Source organism: Diachasma alloeum, unplaced genomic scaffold (genome assembly GCF_001412515.2).
Source record: "Diachasma alloeum isolate Michigan unplaced genomic scaffold, Dall2.0 Dall_scaffold_00301, whole genome shotgun sequence".
Taxonomy (NCBI): Eukaryota; Metazoa; Arthropoda; class Insecta; order Hymenoptera; family Braconidae; genus Diachasma; species Diachasma alloeum.
This window is the reverse complement of record NW_021680440.1, coordinates 239,629-259,306: the sequence shown is the minus strand read 5'-3', so window position 1 is coordinate 259,306 and position 19,678 is coordinate 239,629. Positions and strand designations below refer to the sequence as shown.

At 37.5% G+C, this 19,678-nt stretch overlaps 1 long non-coding RNA gene across 1 annotated transcript; it reads right to left on the bottom strand.

Moving 5' to 3' along the window:
• Positions 1-608: 608 nt before the first annotated feature.
• Positions 609-18,756, bottom strand: LOC107039522. The gene is made up of 2 exons (XR_001460964.2): positions 18,428-18,756; positions 609-1,128 (listed from the first exon to the last, which is right to left on the bottom strand). It is a non-coding gene; the product is annotated as an uncharacterized LOC107039522 (long non-coding RNA).
• Between the last annotated feature and the right edge of the window lie 922 nt (positions 18,757-19,678).

Below are 19,678 nucleotides of genomic sequence, written 5' to 3'. Positions count from 1 at the left end.
CGACAGAAAATGCGATGGGGTGATGAGTAACCCCAGTGTATCCCCAGAACCTTAGCTATGAATTCATACGCACGTATCGTTCAACCATAAGTTGGAAACCCCCAACACTGTAGATACCGCCTTGTTCCGGAAATACCCCAAGATACGTGAACCTCAACTCGGTGAATAATTGCGTATCATCGAGGTCAATAAATGGCCACCGAAAGCGCAGCCTCTGTGAAACAGCAAGGACGTGCCCGGCTATAATTAGGTCGTCGATATAAAACATCTAATTGTCCAATTGCCGGAAACTGTTAAACAGTGCTATTCAAAAATAGAAATAAATGTTGAAAAGTTAATTCAATTCCCGTTAACAAATGAATCGAATGAGAATTGCCGACAATTTTATTATTACTTAGCCTGAGTAGTTGCGATTCGCCAATGTTGAAAGGATGAAAATGTTATTATAGTGAAGACTCCCTGCCGGAAAGAGATTCTCAGTTGTATAATGGAAATGGTAATATTAAACGGGTACAGAGGGAAGAAGGCGGAAATACTTGGGCCTCTGGATAACGAGAGCAGCCATTTAACCCAAAAATGTGATCATAAATAGAAACTGCATTGGAATGTCCAGAGGTTCTGTTATCTTTACGGTTTTATTGCATTTTCCTTATTGCGTTACAATTTTCAAGTTTTACATTAATTTTATGAATCATTAACGGGGACAATAATTGAGGGGATTTTTTTTCGCATTGTTGAGAATTAAACACTCATTTCTCGCATGGATAACATTAAAATTCGGTACAATGATGCAGTTAGTGGGGGGTTTTGAGGGTATCAGAGGGTCCGAAAAATATAGGTGAGGCAGATTCAGCTGGAGAGACTCGTTTTTCCTACCTATATCGATCGGTCTGACTCCGTGACAATGCATTTGCCCTACAGACACACGTGACAGTGCATAGAAGTGAAAATAGCCATTTTCGTGGGATCAATATATGCGGAGGAATTGATCATCAAATTTAATTTATGGATAGGGGAGGTTTTTTCCTAGCGAAGTTTTTCAGCCACTTCAGGGGATGATTTCGAGGAGCTCTTCGGCGCTTATTCGGGTCATGTTGAATTATTGGTCATCGTAATTAGCCGGGTTTTCTGAAACATAAAATTTTATATTTATGGGTACACTGAACATTGGTGATGGCGTATTTGGCTTTCCACAATATCCATAATATTTTTCATTTCTCGATTTAGACCGGGGTGTTATTGTAATGACTCCGAATATCTAAATTGGGAATTTCATGAACAGTCGGGTAGTAATTTTTAGGAAAGTGACAGCACGCATGAAAAAATTCAATTGAAAATCTAGCGAATTCGCTAGAAAATTCTATTGGAATTCTATTGAAAAATTCTGCTTGTTTTTGCGGTGATTTTATTGCATATTTGACAGGAAAAAAATTGTATATTTTGAATTTCTGGTCGTACGTTTGTCTTGCGATTTTTTTAATCAGAATTATTGGGCACAATTTTTCCCAGTTTTTTCCGCTGGATTTTGTTTTATTTTGCATTACAGAATCCGAGTGAAAAAAAAATTGAAATTGATGCCCAAGCAATCTAGTAAAAACAATCGCAAGAGAAAAATTGAATGGGCTCAACAGCATGCGAAACAAATTTTGGGTCCCTCCCTCCTGTCAAAATTTCCATCATTTATAAGTGACTGACGAAGTACCTCGAGGATAGCGTTGTGATTTGGCAAATTTGTTCTACATGGAGGGAATAATTCTCTCGATGCTGAGATAATCATTACTTCTCCGCACATCAAGAAATTGATCGCGACGGATTTGTTACAATGTCCCAGAGTACAAATATCGGGAATTGCAATCAGCGACATGAAATTGAAATCCAATTAACGGAGGAAATATCACTGCGACAAAATCGGTATTAAGTTAAGCTCGAAAATGTCAGAAAATTTAACATGATAAATTCGTCGTAAAATATTGATCACCTAACTTAACCTATAATATATTTTTAGGTTTTTTTGGGAGTCTTCACCTGCCACGTCCTCGTCGTGAGTCGTGGGTCACGCTAAGAGCTGGTGAGTATTAAATATAATACTTCAACCAGCATCTCTTGCAATTTCTTAAGATATATCCCCAAAAAAACCGCCCGTATTTCCCAGGGTTGGCTAAGAAAAATTTTTTTCTTCTTTTATTATCCAAATATTCGATGACAACAAGTACCTTCAGCATAAATTTGCAATTTTCTCCCGCGGAAACATCGTAAAAAAAATCCAAATCATTTCCTACCGAATTCTCAAAATATTTCGACCCTAGTATTTAAGATTTTTCAAATCTTCAGTTGATCTATAATTGAATGGAGTGCGAAATATATGTTCGTTATACATTTCCACGTCCATTGCGACCTTTTCGATAGCAGAAAAATAGCTTCATCAGTTATTATTGGCTATTTTATCAGCCTCCGCGTTTGTGGCTAATTCCGCCCAGAGTTTGTGGGCAACGCCGCCCAGGGTTTCTGTAGGGCTGCTAGACTCAGCAACTAGAGGGCGGTCGAGTGACAGCTCGATTGTTTGGGGAAGTCGATGAAATCTTTCTCAAAATGGAGAAAACAGCACTGAGAACAAAAGCTGATAGACTTTAAAAAGAAGTTTCTAGTTTATAAATTTATTAATGGAGAGGGGATTTTATCGTCCATCAACTTTTCAGTTCCGAATGAGAGCATTGAAGTCGTTTTATTGAAAATGATGTCCTATGTATTTTAAATTATTAAATTAATCACCAATTAAATATTCAGATTTCTAATTATTTGATCAATCAATTAGAGGGTTCATGACCCTTAATCTGACCTTTGAGACCGTTGTTTCGACCCTTGTGGCCTTATTCTGACCCTTATGACCCTTACTTTGACCCTCGTGACTCTTAATTGTGGAGTCTTAATTTTGAGTACCAAATTTTCATCACCAAAAGTCGATTTGGATTTTTACAATATAGAGAGATAATTGAGTTCGGAGGATTGACGATTATTTGGCTAATCAACAATCCCCTTCAAGAACTTTGGAAATATTTGCCTAATAGTCAATTTACAATCTCATATTTAAATTATTTAATTCATAGTCCATTGAAAATTTAAATTATCAATTACTTGATGAATTTCAAATTTAAACCCAAATATTACTGAAACTAATGATTTACGCCGATTCCTGCTTAAGACAGAAGCTGCGTTAAGCAATGGCTAAATCCAGAATTGATAAAACCGGACGGAAAACGAATTCGAAATCATCGTGTTGCTCCCCCCGCCTCCCTGCGCCTCAATTTGACTTCTTAATCTCAAATTGAAATTACTATTTTTTCGGTGAATTACAAATATTCAGAAGGATTCCACCGAAAGAAAAATGTTGGTGTAATTTCCACGTAATCACCAAAGTGCCTCAGCGCTAGAATCCCCCAGTTTCACTCGAATAACGAGCGCCCGATGAAATGCTTCCCCCAGCCAAAATCGTCCGAACGTCCAGACACCATCTCCGCCGCAGTCGTCTCACCCCATCCCTTTTCCCGAATAATTCAATTCTACGCTTCAACTTCCCTCCAGCATTGCGACTAGAATCCTCAATCATACATACAAGATCACCAATTCTGTAGGTCTCACATGACTCCATCATACCCAACAGCTCAAAGCCAGAAATATCCTCATTATTTCACAACTCAAATTCAAAGTTTCGTTTCAGAATTATAAAATGGACATTTCACTGTGACACAGGTTTGTGCACAGGTGTTGGTCCGTTTGAAGGAGTTACCCGTGCACTTTATCCGGCTTTTTTAACGCGCTAGCGTTGATGTCGAACAAAATGTAACTGAGAAAGCGCTAGTAACCCACTTAAAACACGTAGATGTTTTACAGTATGTGAATACGTAACTGTGCTGTCGAGGAGCCTTTCACGTTGGCCTTTTTTATTATATTTCGTACTCACCCTCTACCGCATGTATGAAATATTCTGTAGTGTTTGTTATCCACGGAAGCACTTGGTGGGACGAAAAAAAGTCTCACAATCCAAGTATTCGTCAAACGGAGAGAAACTGCGGAGGAAATAAAATAGAGATGCAATATCGTCTACTTTGGTCCTGGTATCGTTCCGCGGAAGAGGTCAAGAGTGCAACTAAACTTGTGCTCCGTGGAGGCGCTCGTCTTATTCTGAGCGGTGACTTTTTTTGAGGAAGTTCGATTCCATTATTTTAGATCGAGGGAAGCTTGAAGGTCTGGTTTGTTCTTCATGGAGTCAAGAATTTTTACGAATTTTTATTAACTATACAGTCAATTGGTAAGTGAATGGTAAGAGGTCTTGCAGTCAGCAATGAATTTAAATTGAAGATGGAGGATGAATCTAAAATAACGGTTTCATATGAGAAGCATTAATTGGAGTAAAAATGTCAGGGGTACGCGGAATTTTTAAAACGATCGACGCTTCTTAAGCCCGATATTTTCAGAGACATCGAGAGCGCCATTAAGCTTGTGCTTAGTTTATCTTAATCAGATCGCGAAATTCGTTCCAGAAATGTCTGAAGGAGATCAGATGACAGAGAAAATGACAGCAATATTTATGTAATTGTCATTTTAGGACGTTTCGCTAATTATTTTGCTTCAGCAGACTCATGACCCAATTGGGGAAGTTCTATTCGATTATTTTAGATTGCGGGAAGCTTGCAGGTCTGGTTTATTCTTCATGAAGTCGAGAATTTTTACGGAATTGGAATGATGAGAATGGTTCGACGCGGTGTAGACAATTGATAAGTGAATGGCAAGAGGGCTTGCAGTCAGCAATCAACTTAAATTGAAGACGGGTGATGAAACTAAAATAACGGCTTCATATGAGAACTCGGATTAAAGCAACCACTGACATTATTTCGAGTAAAAACGTCAGGAGTACGGGGAATTTTTAAAACGATTGACGCTTTTTACGCCCGATATTTTTAGAGGCATCGAGAGTGCCCTTAAGCTTGTGCTTCGTTCCTCTTATTCAGATTGCTAAATTCGTTCAGTAAATGTCCAAAGGAGATCAGATGATACACGGAGAGAAATATTCAGCGAAAATTACGGAAAAATTCACTGTAACTTTTATTGAATTTTTCTCTCCATCTAGAGAAAATGAAAGCAATATTTATCTAATTGTCATTTTGCGATGCTTCGCTACTTATTTCGCTTCATCAGCCTAATGACGCCATTGGGGAAGTTCGATCCGATGATTTTGGATTGAAGCAAGTCTGAAGCTCTGGAAGTATTCTTCAAGTAGTTGAGAATTAAGAAGAGTATGTCAAGTGGTCCTGCAGTGAGAAACAAACCAAAATTGAAGTGGAAGGATTGAGTCTATCTCTTTTTCAAAGGAAACATCTGCTTTACCAATATGAAATACCTCTAAAAATGGAGTAAAACCTCCTAAACTACATCCAAAACCTCCGACATTCCCCAACTAACCCCAGAAAACCCAAAACTACAGCCGCCCCTCCCGTCCCAACATCTCCCGAAAAATAATTAAAAGCCGCGTTCCACCCCTGAAAAAAGACAAAATAAATAACCCTCTAAAGAGGGTCAGAAACAGCATTCGCGAATTGAGTTCCTCGCCCCTATCATCAGCGCACGAATCTCAAGAATGTCCCTTGTTATTCCAAGAATTCAAGCGGACAGCGATAATACCATGGTACATATTGTCCCAACTAAAAAGAAAAAACTTCCCCTTCTCCCCCTCTTCCTCCTCCCCCCCCCCTGCCCCATCCGGAATGATGTTCTTGAGGCTTTCTCACGGCCCACGTTATTTTTTGTCATCCAGAAAATCCTTCCAAGATTGATAAAGACATTGGATATAAGATAAATCCTTTTTTTCCCTTCTCCCTCCGCCCCTGCCCCCTTTTTTCTCCACATCCCACCATCTTGACGATTCTCAACGCGTTTGTGAAAAGAGCCCTCTGTGTACTTTCCCCGTGCAATGAATTTCTCACTCCTATCCTGCGTCTGCAGTTGCTCCAGTTCTACCACCCCTCCCACCGTCAGCTCGTCCTCCAACCGACTCTAAAGTCCTACCTACGCCTTTACCCGGAGAAATTTCTGGGGGATTTCCGTGAGAGTCCTTCTGCCCTTGGGGCACTAAGTCTTCGTCCACTGACATTTACCCTGCCTCTTTTGCAGCACCAGTTGGCACTACCCAAATCCCCCAAGAGGGATATGCGTTTGTTCACTTTTGAAAGACAAAGTGTTAAATGCTGGGATATCGCAGGAGAAAGAAATTCTGAAGAGGAATTTATGCAACTCGGTGGAATGAGCTTGGGAGGATGTGGAGGATGAGCGAAGGGTGGGTTGGAGTGATGAGGAAAACGCGCATGGAGAAAAATTACCAAACAAGTCAAGTAATCGTGGAGCAACATTGATTTTCAGTAGACTTACATTTTTTTTATTAACTTTTTTTTTTAATTTTTTTTATATTATTGGGTGTACTGATGAGAATAATAATTTTTATTGTTCTGTTTTTGTCTTTGTTTTTTTTTTGTTTGAATTGTTATTTTTTTATTCGTCTTATAATTCAATTACTCGTAGTAAAATAATTCAATACACTCGTCTTTTTTCGTGTTATTGAAATTTCCATTCTACTGAATGGAAAATTACTATTCTCATCAGTACTCCCAAGAATTAAAAAAAATCGCTAAACAAATATTTATACAAAAAAATTTTTCGCTTGAATTGCGTTAAACAGTCGTTATTCGAGTCGTATTGCCCCACTCTCTTTTACTTTTTCACCTTAAATAAGAGAAAAAAATGCGAGATTAATAGTATTTTTGATTTTTTTTTCTGAAAAAAAAATTTCCCGGGATAAATTTTCCCATAATATCAAATTAAGCTCAATGTTCAATCAATTGAACCTTTAAAAACGCAGTAATGACCTGAATTTGCCTCATTAAAATCAATTTCCATTGAACTAACATTCCCTCTGCATTCATTTTCCCCGAAAATTCCTTGAACCGTCAGTCATGAAGAATAATGATCTCCATGATGTCAATAAAACCGTAACTTCATAAGAATCACGCAAGAAGTGTCCCGGAAGCTCCAGCCAAAAATGTTCAACCGTCAATCCCACCGTCGAGTAGAAATCACTCAAAAAAAAATCGACATCTCGCAAATTAAAATTGGCCCAGATCATTCCCACTTCACATTCACCATTTCCATCGAATGTTCAACGAATCAATCATTTTCAAATATCCCTCAACATTCAATATCGGATACATCCCATGGACTTCCCTCCTCTGCAAACTTCATGCGCTCACCCTCCCCTTCGCCCCGGTCCTCTCAAAATTCTGTTTACCAACTGAAACAATTAAATTCGCATTTCATGCGATAGTTGACTTGATAACTTGACCTTGGTTATACTCCTAGTTTTCACTCAGTGACCGCTAAACGAGAAATAACGTGCGGAGGGTGCTGAGAGGGAGTTAACCTCTCTCCCACGAGAAGCCCATGGAAACGCGTTATGCTGTGGTCACGTCATCAGGGTTGCTTGTGGTTTTAGACCGCGTTTACCCTCCCCCCAGCCCCAAATGCCTCTCGCCACCTTTTTGACTGTATTTCACTCGGTCCTCCATGCCCTCCCCTGTCCCTCCCTCTCTCGCTCGCTCTCTCTCTCTCTCCTTCCCTCTCTCTCTCTCGCCAACATCCACATCCTTTCTCCATTAGCAGTTGGCGGCTACTCTTCCATTATTTTTTCTTCCCACTGAACTCCTTATCGTCATGACCTAATTTTTCCCACTGATTAATCCCTACCAACATACGGGGGACGAGGTTATACACTCTTATTCGTGTAGAAAAGGAGAATATATTTTCTCACCTCTCTTGACACAATCTCCCGCAGGAGAAGTTGATATTAATCTTTACAGCTGTGAAGGGGAGGCGATGACAAACGACGCAATACGTTTATTTGGAAGAGCTGTCGAATCTTATCGCATAGAGTGTCCGAGAATTTCGACAGTGCTGGAGATGTTGGATGAGCAACTGAGCTGCACGGAGAGAAATATTCAATAAAAATTACCTATCTTTTCCGTAATTCCGGAGCGAAATGCGGTTGTAGAAAATTTTACGGAACTGTCACGGAATTTTTCCGGAGCGCTCCGTAATTTTTATCTGAATCTCTTGTGAAAAATTACGATGCCGTCACTTAAATTTTTTGGGTCGATTCCGTAATCGGTGGGTGAAGCGAGAGTTCGGTAATTTTTACTGAACATTTTTCTCCGTGTGTGCTCGGCGGGGGCGCTCATACTGCACGCTATAGTATTCTGATTTTCCAAAAGGTCATATCGAATATTAATTCTTAGGGGGGTACACTGATAGAACGGATTAGTTATTGTTAACGAATGGATTTTGGTTGGAGGTTAGGGTCTATTCGGTCTCACCAAATGTTCATTCGTTAATAGTTAACGAATGTATATTTGAGAAACCTTGTTTGACTCGACTTTCGCCATTCAAGTGAACCATTCGTTAACTATTAACGAATATTCATTTGGTCATATTCAACTCTACCATTCGTTAATAGTTAACGAATCTCGTTTGGAATAAATGAATCATTCTATCAGTGTATGGGGAAAGAGATGAGTAGTTTCACTCGTGTTGGGAAAGAATTCACGGAGAGAAAAATTCAGTTAAAATTACCAGAAGAAAAAGTAAGAATTACCTTTCGAAACGAAATCCGCGGATCACCGGATCGAACTTCCCGGACTGAGTGATGAGTCTGATGAGGCGAAATAATTAGCGAAATGTCGCAAAATGACAATTAGATAAATATTACTTTCGTTTTCTCCACACGGAGAGAAAAATTGAATAAAAATTACCAGAAGAAGAGTAAGAATTACCTTTCCAAACGTAATCCGCGAGCGAAGTAAAATTCAATAAAAAGTGTGAGTCGGCACTGAAATTGGACGAATCGCCGCGTAAATTCTGCGATTTGTTCCGTAAAAATTAACCAGCCGTCTGATGACTCACCGCTGTGAGGACAACAAGTCGTTCCGTAATTTTTCCCCAATGATTGAGAAATTTTACGGAGCGAAACGTAGAAATAACTCACCAGCTTCATAAAAATTGTTGAACGTTCAAGAATTTTTGATTTTGGAGGCACAACAAGTCGGCAAGTTTCGGTAAGATTTTACTTCTTCGGGAAAAATTACGTGACAATTGCGTTCTTTGTTCGTTGATGAACCTGAAAATTCACTGAACGTGTCAGATTTTTTCTCTTCCATTCCTATAAAAATTGCCGGGAAACGATTTCCCATTGCGGATTACGTGAATTATTCCGTAATTTTTACTACATATTTCTCTCCGCGTATATTTCCGCGACCTCCCTCCGGAGATGTTAATATTCGCGTTTATTGCTGAGAGGGAGGGCGATGACAATAGCCGTAATATGTACATTCAGAAAATTCTATTCTGCTTTAATAAAGAGAAGAAATCTTTCGAGTGGAGCCGAAGGGCCAGAGGAGTTAATGAGACGTGGAGCAATCAGGGGTCAGAGAATGCAAGAGGTTTCTGGTAGATTCCCAGTGGCGAAAATTTATTTGGGAGTGATTCGGAGAATTCCAGTTCTTTGTGTTTGCCGAGCACGTATGAGTCCCTTATCGTATTTTCTTCATCGCCTGATATACCAATTAACGACCTCTAGGTCCGGGGATTTCCCACAGGACCTTTTAGAGGAGCTTTGCTTGGGTTACGGGGGGTGAATGAGAAATATTTGGGGATGGAGGAGGGCATGGAGTTGGGAGTTTGAGACAAGTGCAATTAGATGGTTATGAGTGATAGGAGTTTGTGCGTATTTTGAATATTGAGGGGATTGGGGATTTTGGGGGAGGTTTTGGGAGTGAATTGTTTGGGTTAAATGAAATTACCCGGGGAATCCGAACATTGAGCCAACGCGTAAGATATAAATTATCAAATTTGTAATATACACTGTCAGAAATTTTTTGAAATCTCAGTCACAATGTCATCTGAAGTATCAATATTGTGAGTTTGAATTCAATTGCAACTGAAAATGTTTATTACATTTCTCATTCGTCTTGAAAATTCAAGAAAATTGGGTTTTTCATGTTAAAGAATGAGTGATTTTTCAATGAAAACTTGAATTTCCAAACTCATCGTGAAAATTGAACACCACATACAATTCAATTTTCAATAGATTTAAAATTCAGAGAAGTTATCACCTGAATTTGCAAAATTTCGGAGGTTTTCCAATACCGTATGAACCTCAAAATCGAGAATTACTTGAATATTCAAGAAATTAACTGATTGGTCAATGAAGAATTCTACAGAAATTTCATGTAATTTTATTGATTTTCTGTTCGAATGATCGAAAATCAATGAAATAACCGATTTTTCATTCGAATTATTCCGTGAAAATTCAAGAATTTCGTAGAATTCTCCCCAAAACAATAAATTTCAGAACCATTTCCCCCTAAATCGGATCCAATGTCACTCTCATGGTAATTGCAACCACAAATAAATTGAAATTACCACTTCATAAACATCACACTCGAAAGCTCCACCTCCCGCTCCAGCCATCACGATCAAATAATCCCCCCCCCCTCAACCGCACAAACATTGAATAAAAAACCTTTAATTAAAACTGATTTCAAAATAAACTCTCCCCAGCGAATAGATTTTCAGCTCTCCCAACCGCGATATTTTCCAAACACCACAGGCTGCGCATAAATAATATCGAGGTACAAATCCGCCGAGAAACTGAAAAAACGAGTGCATAACTGAAAAAAAAATGTATGAAACGCAAAGTACCGGGATTAATCGCTGGCGGGTGGGTACGTGTTAATTATGAAGCGCATTAATCGCTTGGTAACACGTGCATCACCCACATACGTACGGTAGGGGCTTTAAATGTTCAATATTTCCCATTGGTATCCCCTCACCGCGGTGCATCCATTTTTTTCCACCATTTTTTATCAATTGATGGAAAACGCTTTAACACTGTAATACACCCATCAGTCTCTGTTGTCGCACCACTGCGTCCGAGTTGGTGTAGTCATTTTATCGATTCAATAATTACCGCAATGGACATTGCTATTAGAGTATGACACGGGGTGGGGACAAAGTGAGACGGGCGACGGGTGGAGAGGGGATCCAGTCATTTATTTAAAACGCTCAGGAAGGACAGTTGGAGTGACTAATTGTCTCATAACAATTTGCCCCACCAGTGTTTACGTAAATACCGCTAATGGTTGAGATAGTAACTCGACGGATTTTAACGATGTTTCTGTGCATTGTTGAACAACTCGTTGATTACCAGAATGAAAACATGTAACAAATTCATGGAGATTAATTGAATGAACAGCTCGGGTTTTTTTTTGCAACTCCTTCGGGTTGCACTTTTTTTGTTTGAGCATTTTTTTTATTCATCAATGGTCAATATTTACTGTTGTTAAAATGCCAAATAATTGAGGGATTACGGTATTCCTTTATGCAGATTTTTTTTGAATTTTTAAGACTAATCTCAGTTCGATAGTACAAACGGTTGCCGAAATCGACGATTATCGGAAATCTGTTAATAAGAAATCAGTAATTAACTGAATCGAAATTTCGTTTGCGCCATTCGACAAAGGAATATATAGAGTATGTGCGGTAAAATTTTCAGAATTTTTAATGAAAATTAGCTCGATAGACGAGAGGTTTGAAAATGCCTCTGACATCGAATTCAGTTCCGCAATATTCATGTGTTGGAGATAAATATTTTTAAAAATCATCACGATTTGAAATGACGGAAATTTCGTATGAATGGAAGTGATCGGAAGTCTCGAGGTCATTTTGGAACTACATCCAACATAATTGAAAAATCACCATTTCATTATACTCCAATAATGAGTCATCAGTAATCTACATTGTTTTCCCGACATCCCATTAACTGCAAACATTGATGACACGAAAATAACTGGGATCGTATACAGTACACAGAATGTGTCCAATAATATATGCGAAAATTTAATGGTGAAAAATCGATACGCAAATGGTACATTGCGAATTATATCTGCGGCGTCAAGGCAATAAGGAGAATTCATTAGAAGAGATCTTAATTAATAGGATTGTCTCTCAATTAGTTGCATCATTGTTATTTAGGTATTTACATTTGGAGAAAAAATTGTCGCGTCGAAAAATTATGTTCCCCTGAAGAGATCTTTTATCGTGTTGAATCTATTCGGTTGCGGACGCAAAAAAAGTTTTCACCAAATCATGGAAATTTTCGTAGTAGTAATTGTTCTCGTGGGACATTTATATGCCTTTCGGGGAAATGCATTCGATCTACAGAGAATTATATGAGGCTCCGGTTATATCAAGTGAATGTTTATGAAAAAAGCAATGAAAAAATTGACCTATATTCAAAATTTTTGAAAAGTTTCATTTTTCAAGAATTTATGATATAAAGTTGCATCAATTATGATGACAAAAAAATCAACCTCATCGTTTCTGAGAGGAATCATCGAAAAAATGGTAAAAATTTACATTTTTCGACATTTTTTCACAAGTTTGAGTGCAAAATATGTAAAACCACTGAAGCGATGCTAAAAATTTAAAAAATTCAAGTTCCCTATTGGCGATAAATTTCTGAAAATCAGTGACATGTCTCTGAAAGCCAAAATTTTTTTCTCCGTACAAGACAAAAATTCATTTCTTCCTTCGATATCAAACAAAAATTTCCGGAAAACAATTTCACTCTTCGATTACCTCGACTGTTCAGTAATTTTTCGGGTGATCGTTTTCTCACTGAATCCTTAAAGGAAAATTATTTTAAGAGATAACGAAAATACACGTGATCGGGGGCTTTTAATAATCTCCTCGGAAATCCACAATTATCCAATTGTGTTATTGATACACAATTGTATCACTACCTGACCTAATTGGCTTACTCTGAATGAGTAATCCAATAAATTGCAGGACCTTTTTGACTTAACGTTTATGGATTTCCTCTGTTGGTTTCACTAAATTAGTCCTCTCAGTGCTATAACATCACTAATTCATGGGCGTTGAAAGAAATATGAAATTGATATAAATGATCCTGAAATGGATTTCATCAAATTTTCATCAAATTCTCAACAAATTGGCCACAAATTAATTCTTCATTTACTGGGAAAAATATTCGTCCTCCAAATGGCGGGATATTCTCGGGTCTTAAATTTTTAGTCCAGAATGATGAGAAAGTCCTCCGTTTGGGGCGTTGAGGACTATCGGTTCTTACGACGGAAAGTTCTTAAACGGATTATTCTATTCTTGATGGAAAACTTTGCAAGACCATCCATTTCTATTAATATCTGATAATATAATCTATCCGTATAGTGATAGGAAATGTCATTTCGAATTTTGAGATCTTGAAAAAGTTTCTCCCTTGACTCTTTAAGTCAGGGCTGTTTAAAATTTTAAACTGAAATCTTTAGCAGAAAAATCCTTGATTTCCTTCGTCAAACCCCACACTGAGATGAAGAACCTCTCGTCAAGATAGTTTGTACTCATCACTTATTTTCCTCTAGGAGATGATCATGTTAGTTATAAACTTAAGTGAACCCCTTCAATAATTATTGACATCAAAAAATTAATCGATATTCTTCCGTCTAGAAAATAACTTAAGGAAAAATGAATAATTAAGAGGAGTTGAGGTGTGATGAATTTTTTAATAATGTAACTACTTGTAAATTAATAGCATTGGCTGACTTGAATTATTGTTATCTGTTATGTCGGATGAATGTCAACAAAAAAATGAATTTAATCGATAAAAATATTAATGCAATAGTTTATTGAAACTTTTAATCAATTGCGTCCATGAGGAAATGCATTTTATATTTTATAAAATATAAAAAATATGAGTAAATAAAAAAAAATCAATAATTTTTTTTTATTTTTATTTTTTTTCGTGCAGCAGTCAAAGCGATGAAGCGCAAGGGATGAGATTCCCGGAAATTTTATCCACCTTATTCTCAAATTATCTAAAAAATCTCTACCAAGGAGTACAAGAACTTTTTAATAAAATTCGTTCTACGAAATTCCCTACAAGACATTTCCGCCCATCGAATAATGACCGACCATTGCGTTGAGAGCAATCCTCATTTCTGAGTTTCAATCACAAATCGTAACAGGTATTGCTAATGACGAAATTGTTCCCACGACGAATTAGTTTACCAGAAAACGTGCGAGGCCATTTCTTGTCGGAAATTTCTCTAGCTATAAAAACGGTCTCCTGGCACTCTCCCTTGAGGGGAGACCGCTGTGAAATATTCAAATCGAGCAGTTTACAAGAAACGCCCCTGGTGTTGATCGATAAATTTTGTAAACCATGAAAAATGGAGAGAAGGGCGTATAATGGGGATATTTACTGCCACTTTCGCTGCTCTAAGTTAAAAATCTAATACAAAACGAAGAAAAAAATTTTTTCATTTTTATTTTTTTTTGTAACTTGAGAATTCCGAATCCCTTTTTTTCAAAATTTTCTTTAAACTCCAAAGAACAAAACCAAAAGTCCTGAATAGATCATCGAGACAAATCGATAAAAAAAGGAAAATTTACTATTTTTCAAATTTATTAAAAAAAAAAAAGAATTGAATTTTCTAACTTTGGTCTCCGTTTATAAACAATGTTACTTTTTGCAGCAAATGACAGTAATATTTGGAAATTTACGAATACCATTGGTAAACACAAGATCAGTTGAATTATCTTCAAGGAAAACCACAAGGTCTTGCTATCCTAAGGTCTCAATTAGGTCTGACCGCATTCAGTTCTAATGGAAACAATCGCACTATTGACTAAGATTCGCACTTCCTACACACATGGGGAGGGAGGAGGGTTATCGGCATTCCAATTATGTTACAATGCTGTTCGTGATTAGAGTTTTTCCATTAATATTGGCCTTGAATAAAATAATCTCTCCAGACGCAAGACATTTTTCCGCCAATTCGAGTTCAAATTCTTCGGAAAATTGATAAACGAAGAACCTTGAGTGAGTTTTCCGTTGGAAACACTAGTCATTTGTTGACGTATTGTAATTGCGTCTCCCGTTTTAGAATACTCGTCTTCTCAAATTCTCAATATGAACGGAAAATTGAACGAAGAATTCTCCTTAACCCCAACTCGAACTGACATCGTTAACAATCCGTCATTGACGCATGTCCAACGATCATGACTCATCTTTTAAATTATTGAAGCGTCGCGTTGATGAGTGAATTTCAAAGAAATCATTAGAGCTACCCTGAGAGAAAAACAAACGAGTTTTCAAACGGTTCCCGAATTTTTTTCCCCGCGGAAAATACCCGGACAAAAATCGGAGAAAAATTGTTTCTCAGAAAAATTCCTATGTCCCCACGAAAAAAAAAACCATGCGAAATTTCCCTGTAAAATATGAAATCAGATACATATTCGAAAGCAACATCAAGTCATTTTTATTTAATGTCACATCGACTATTTTCCAGAAGTCAACAATTTCTGAACATCATGAATAATTTACATACCTTTTCATCACAGTAGGATTCAATTCCTGGAATAGAACATCTACAACCAGACGAAATTATTAACATTTCAGCAAGCTAAAGTTATCAATTGTCAATATAATCAGCGATCTACAAACGTCGTTTTGGTACGAATAGAAATCAACTCGTCAAGTGAAACGTCTACAACAAAACAAGTTTAACGAAATCTATAAATTGAACAGTCGCGAGTAAAAAAAAATTGTTGTCATTAATTTTTTTATTTTTCTCCTTCCAAGAAAAAAAAAGAAATTCAATTAGCATTTTCTGAAGAACGACAATAAAATCACACATAAAAAAAATTCCTAAGGGAAATTAATCTCAAAGAGAACAATTCGCTGAGAAATAATTGACGGGGGAAAAAATTCCGAGAATTTGTGAACGGGGAAAAAATTTCTGGTCACCATGAAATTTAGTACGAACCATAACATAATCCAAAAGTAATTATAGCTTTGACAATTAATGGAGGGTCGCTTCATTCACAATTTTCTATGTATTTGAATAATAAATTTCCTGCGTTTACACAGATCTTAACAATTCACTATATTGGGATTGTTCACTTCAGTAGTATTAGTAGTTCAGTAGTATTCATCAGTGAGAATTTATACCAGTGCATGATTGCACCAAGAGAACTTTTTTTTTATTCCATAAATGTAATTTGAAACAAAAAAAAGCGTTCCCTGAAGAAAGTTTCCATTCAAACTTGGACTTGAATTGTCATTGCGTTTTCATTCACTCAAAATGATTTCTCGAACATAAACCACTTGAATTACGTTTAGCAAAACGTAATTAACGTTTAAGTTCTTCTGTCTGTGAACTTGATTGTTCAAAATCAAAGATCGAAATAAACCGCTTCAATTCTATCCTCCCCAGCATGAAAATAAACCCACAATCTCGAATAAATATTCCTCAATTCCCCCTCGTACGCTTGAATAAAAGAATCCGCAATGTGTAATACCATTGAATAACAGATAATTAACCTTCAGAAAACCGTGCGACAGCGATTTCCAACTTTGAGTGTGTTCGGTGGGCACCTCAGCGGCACATTGATGATGGAGCCAAACTCCACCCTCTCCTCAAACCGAATAAACCTCTTGGAATCCTCCTGTGTCACTTCGCACACAGTTACAACCACAATTGTCAATAGAAAAAATATAAGAGTCAGTCTCCCGAGAAGATGGGCTCTCATGTTGGATGATTTAACTGCACAATTCACGTACCGACTGAATGTTAAGGGGACCACTCGGCTGATAACAGTTGTAATATTGTCGGAGTCCCCTCTTGTGACGGATTATTTCAATGAGGAGAGCACGCACCTATAGGTGATTCTATTATCTCTGAAGGTGTTTAACTCGAGCTTGAAGTGGTATACTCATCATTCCGGGTATTACAAGTCGTGCCTTCATGAAATAACTCGAATATTTTTTGATAATTGGTTCACGTACGTCACAACAGAGTTTCATGTACTCTAGAGATTGCATTTCTGCAACAAATGCATTCGATTTAAAAATGTATATTTTTAAATCGAAAAAAAAAGTATATTTTTTCGTATATTATATAGTTTTCCAGCAAAACTCAAATATTTTCGGTGGGAATCGATAAACTCAGTCCCCGCGCGCGTTGAGATCCTGCCAGCGATCACATTTTAATCATTTTGATAGTCCCAAGAATCTATTAAGAGTGAAGTACGCTTGGAGTTATTATTTTAGTTAATGAGAAAAGTTATAGACATCAATGAAGAGTTATTTATTGAATAATAAGAGAGAAAAATCCCATTCACATTAACTCGTGCTACGACAGAGACAATTCTTAAGCCACAAGTTAAGAAACTCACAATTTTAAAACCTTGATATCTCCGTTACAATAGTAAAATGGGATTAAAAATCCCTTGGCTAAGGTTTCGAATAGTTAAAAATTCAATAAAAATGCATAAATTATAGTAACATCCGGACATTTCACTGAAATATCGCCAATTAAAAGAATAGGTACAATGAAAATGGCATTGATCGCCAAAAGGTTGGACTGTTCAATGGAAAAATAATTTTGTGCCTCGAGATATTTTTGAATGTTGTTTTATCACAAAATAGGATCCTCACGATGTAATTAGTTAGAGGATAGGGACATGTGTTAAATGAACATGGGGACAAATGAGCGAGCGTAGGGACATGGGACTTGTCACATTTATGGACGATTACTCATTAAAAATAGTAATTATCATGATTAATATAAATAAATTCAGTAGTGAAGCGGTAAACCAGGTTAAATCGATTTTGACTTTTGATCAGTTTTTGATAAATATCTCAGAACCTAAGAGAGATAGCAAAATTTTTCTCATGACCTTTTTTGTAGAACCAAGTAAGGGCTATAAAAAGTTCCTAACAAAAATTTTTCTATCTCTTTTAGATTCCGAGATATTCGTCAAAAACTGGCCAATAGTCAAAATCGACTTAACCCGGTTTACCGCTTCGCTACTGAATTCCAATTCTGAAGGTTTTACCCTCTGATATGTAATTTAAATCATCGGATCTTCACGCTCATTTCGACAGAAATATTGGACTTATGATGTGTTCACCTTAGCTAGACGACCGTAGTATCATTTACCTTATGGGAACTGAATAATTCATTTCTAATCAATAAATTCTTTATTTGAATCCGGAAATCATTCGTTTGTATTTAAAAACCTACTCATTTGATGTAAATAAAAGTTTTATCGTGTTGATAATTAAATAAAACCATCTGCGTGACACAAATGAACAATAACAGATGTAGTGTCAAGAAATATTTGTCACTGAATGCGAAATCTTTCTTAATTATGTAATAACCCACGCAATTAGTCTCATTAAATAACAAATTATCTAAATAAATGGAAAATTATTATCATTCGACTAGATCTTTTTGTTGTAGCTCACCAGAGTAAATCTTTGCATAACCCCTGGGGATTTCTACGCTGTCCCCTCGGACATTTCCTCAATGGAGCGTTAATGATTGATCGGTCTTGCTCCGGAAGGTTTTCAAAGGGATAAGAGTTTGTTGTTGTGCTTACGTCTCCCGTTTCCTTATAATCGTGCGTTTTCAAAGGGACATTGGAATCCCTTGACGGGTCAATGGAATTATTCTCCGTTATCTGTTCACAAGACACTCCGGATTCCGGTGAATCGACGGCGGTCGATGCCTCTGTTATCACTAGGAGGCTCGCGACTAGGAAAAGACAGGCGACTGCTCTTGAGTGGTACATAATTGAAAATGCGGCTGTCAATTGATTGGGAATATGGTATTTATAGATTGGAGCGGTTCAAGGCTTTTTGCGACTTGTTTTTTTCCGCAATTTGCGGCTTCTGTCACTGTTGATATTTTTGTCATCAGGGATTGCGTCAACTCGGGAATTTTCGTCCGCATGCAACGGTTTCTCCGCTATTTCGCGTGAAGGCTGGGATCAAAGTCGACTTTCCCCCCGAAAAGAGCCTAAATATGGCACTTTGGCTGCGGGTGAAAAAAAAATTTTTTTATTTCTGCATTTCTGGGGCAAGTGAGGGTCTCAGTGGCATTAGGCGGGCCAAAAAATACAGAATCAACGTTCACTCGGTGGAAAAATTCGATTTTGGCGAAAGTCGACTTTCCCCTCGCAAAAAGCCTAAATATGGCACTTTGGCTGCGGGTGAAAAAAAAATTTTTTTATTTCTGCATTTCTGGGGCAAGTGAGGGTCTCAGTGGCATTAGGCGGGCCAGAAAATACAGAATCGACTTTCACTCGGCGGAAAAATTCGATTTTGGCGAAAGTCGACTTTCCCCCCGAAAAAAGCCTAAATATGGCACTTTGGCTCCGGGTGAAAAAAAAAAATTTTTTATTTCTGCATTTCTGGGGCAAGTGAGGGTCTCAGTGGCATTAGGCGGGCCAGAAAATACAGAATCGACTTTCACTCGGCGGAAAAATTCGATTTTGGCGAAAGTCGACTTTCCCCCCGAAAAAAGCCTAAATATGGCACTTTGGCTCTGGGTGCAAAAAAAAAATTTTTTTATTTCTGCATTTCCGGGGCAAGTGAGGGCCTCAGTGGCATTAGGCGGGCCAGAAAATACAGAATCGACTTTCACTCGGCGGAAAAATTCGATTTTGGCGAAAGTCGACTTTCCCCCCGAAAAAAGCCTAAATATGGCACTTTGGC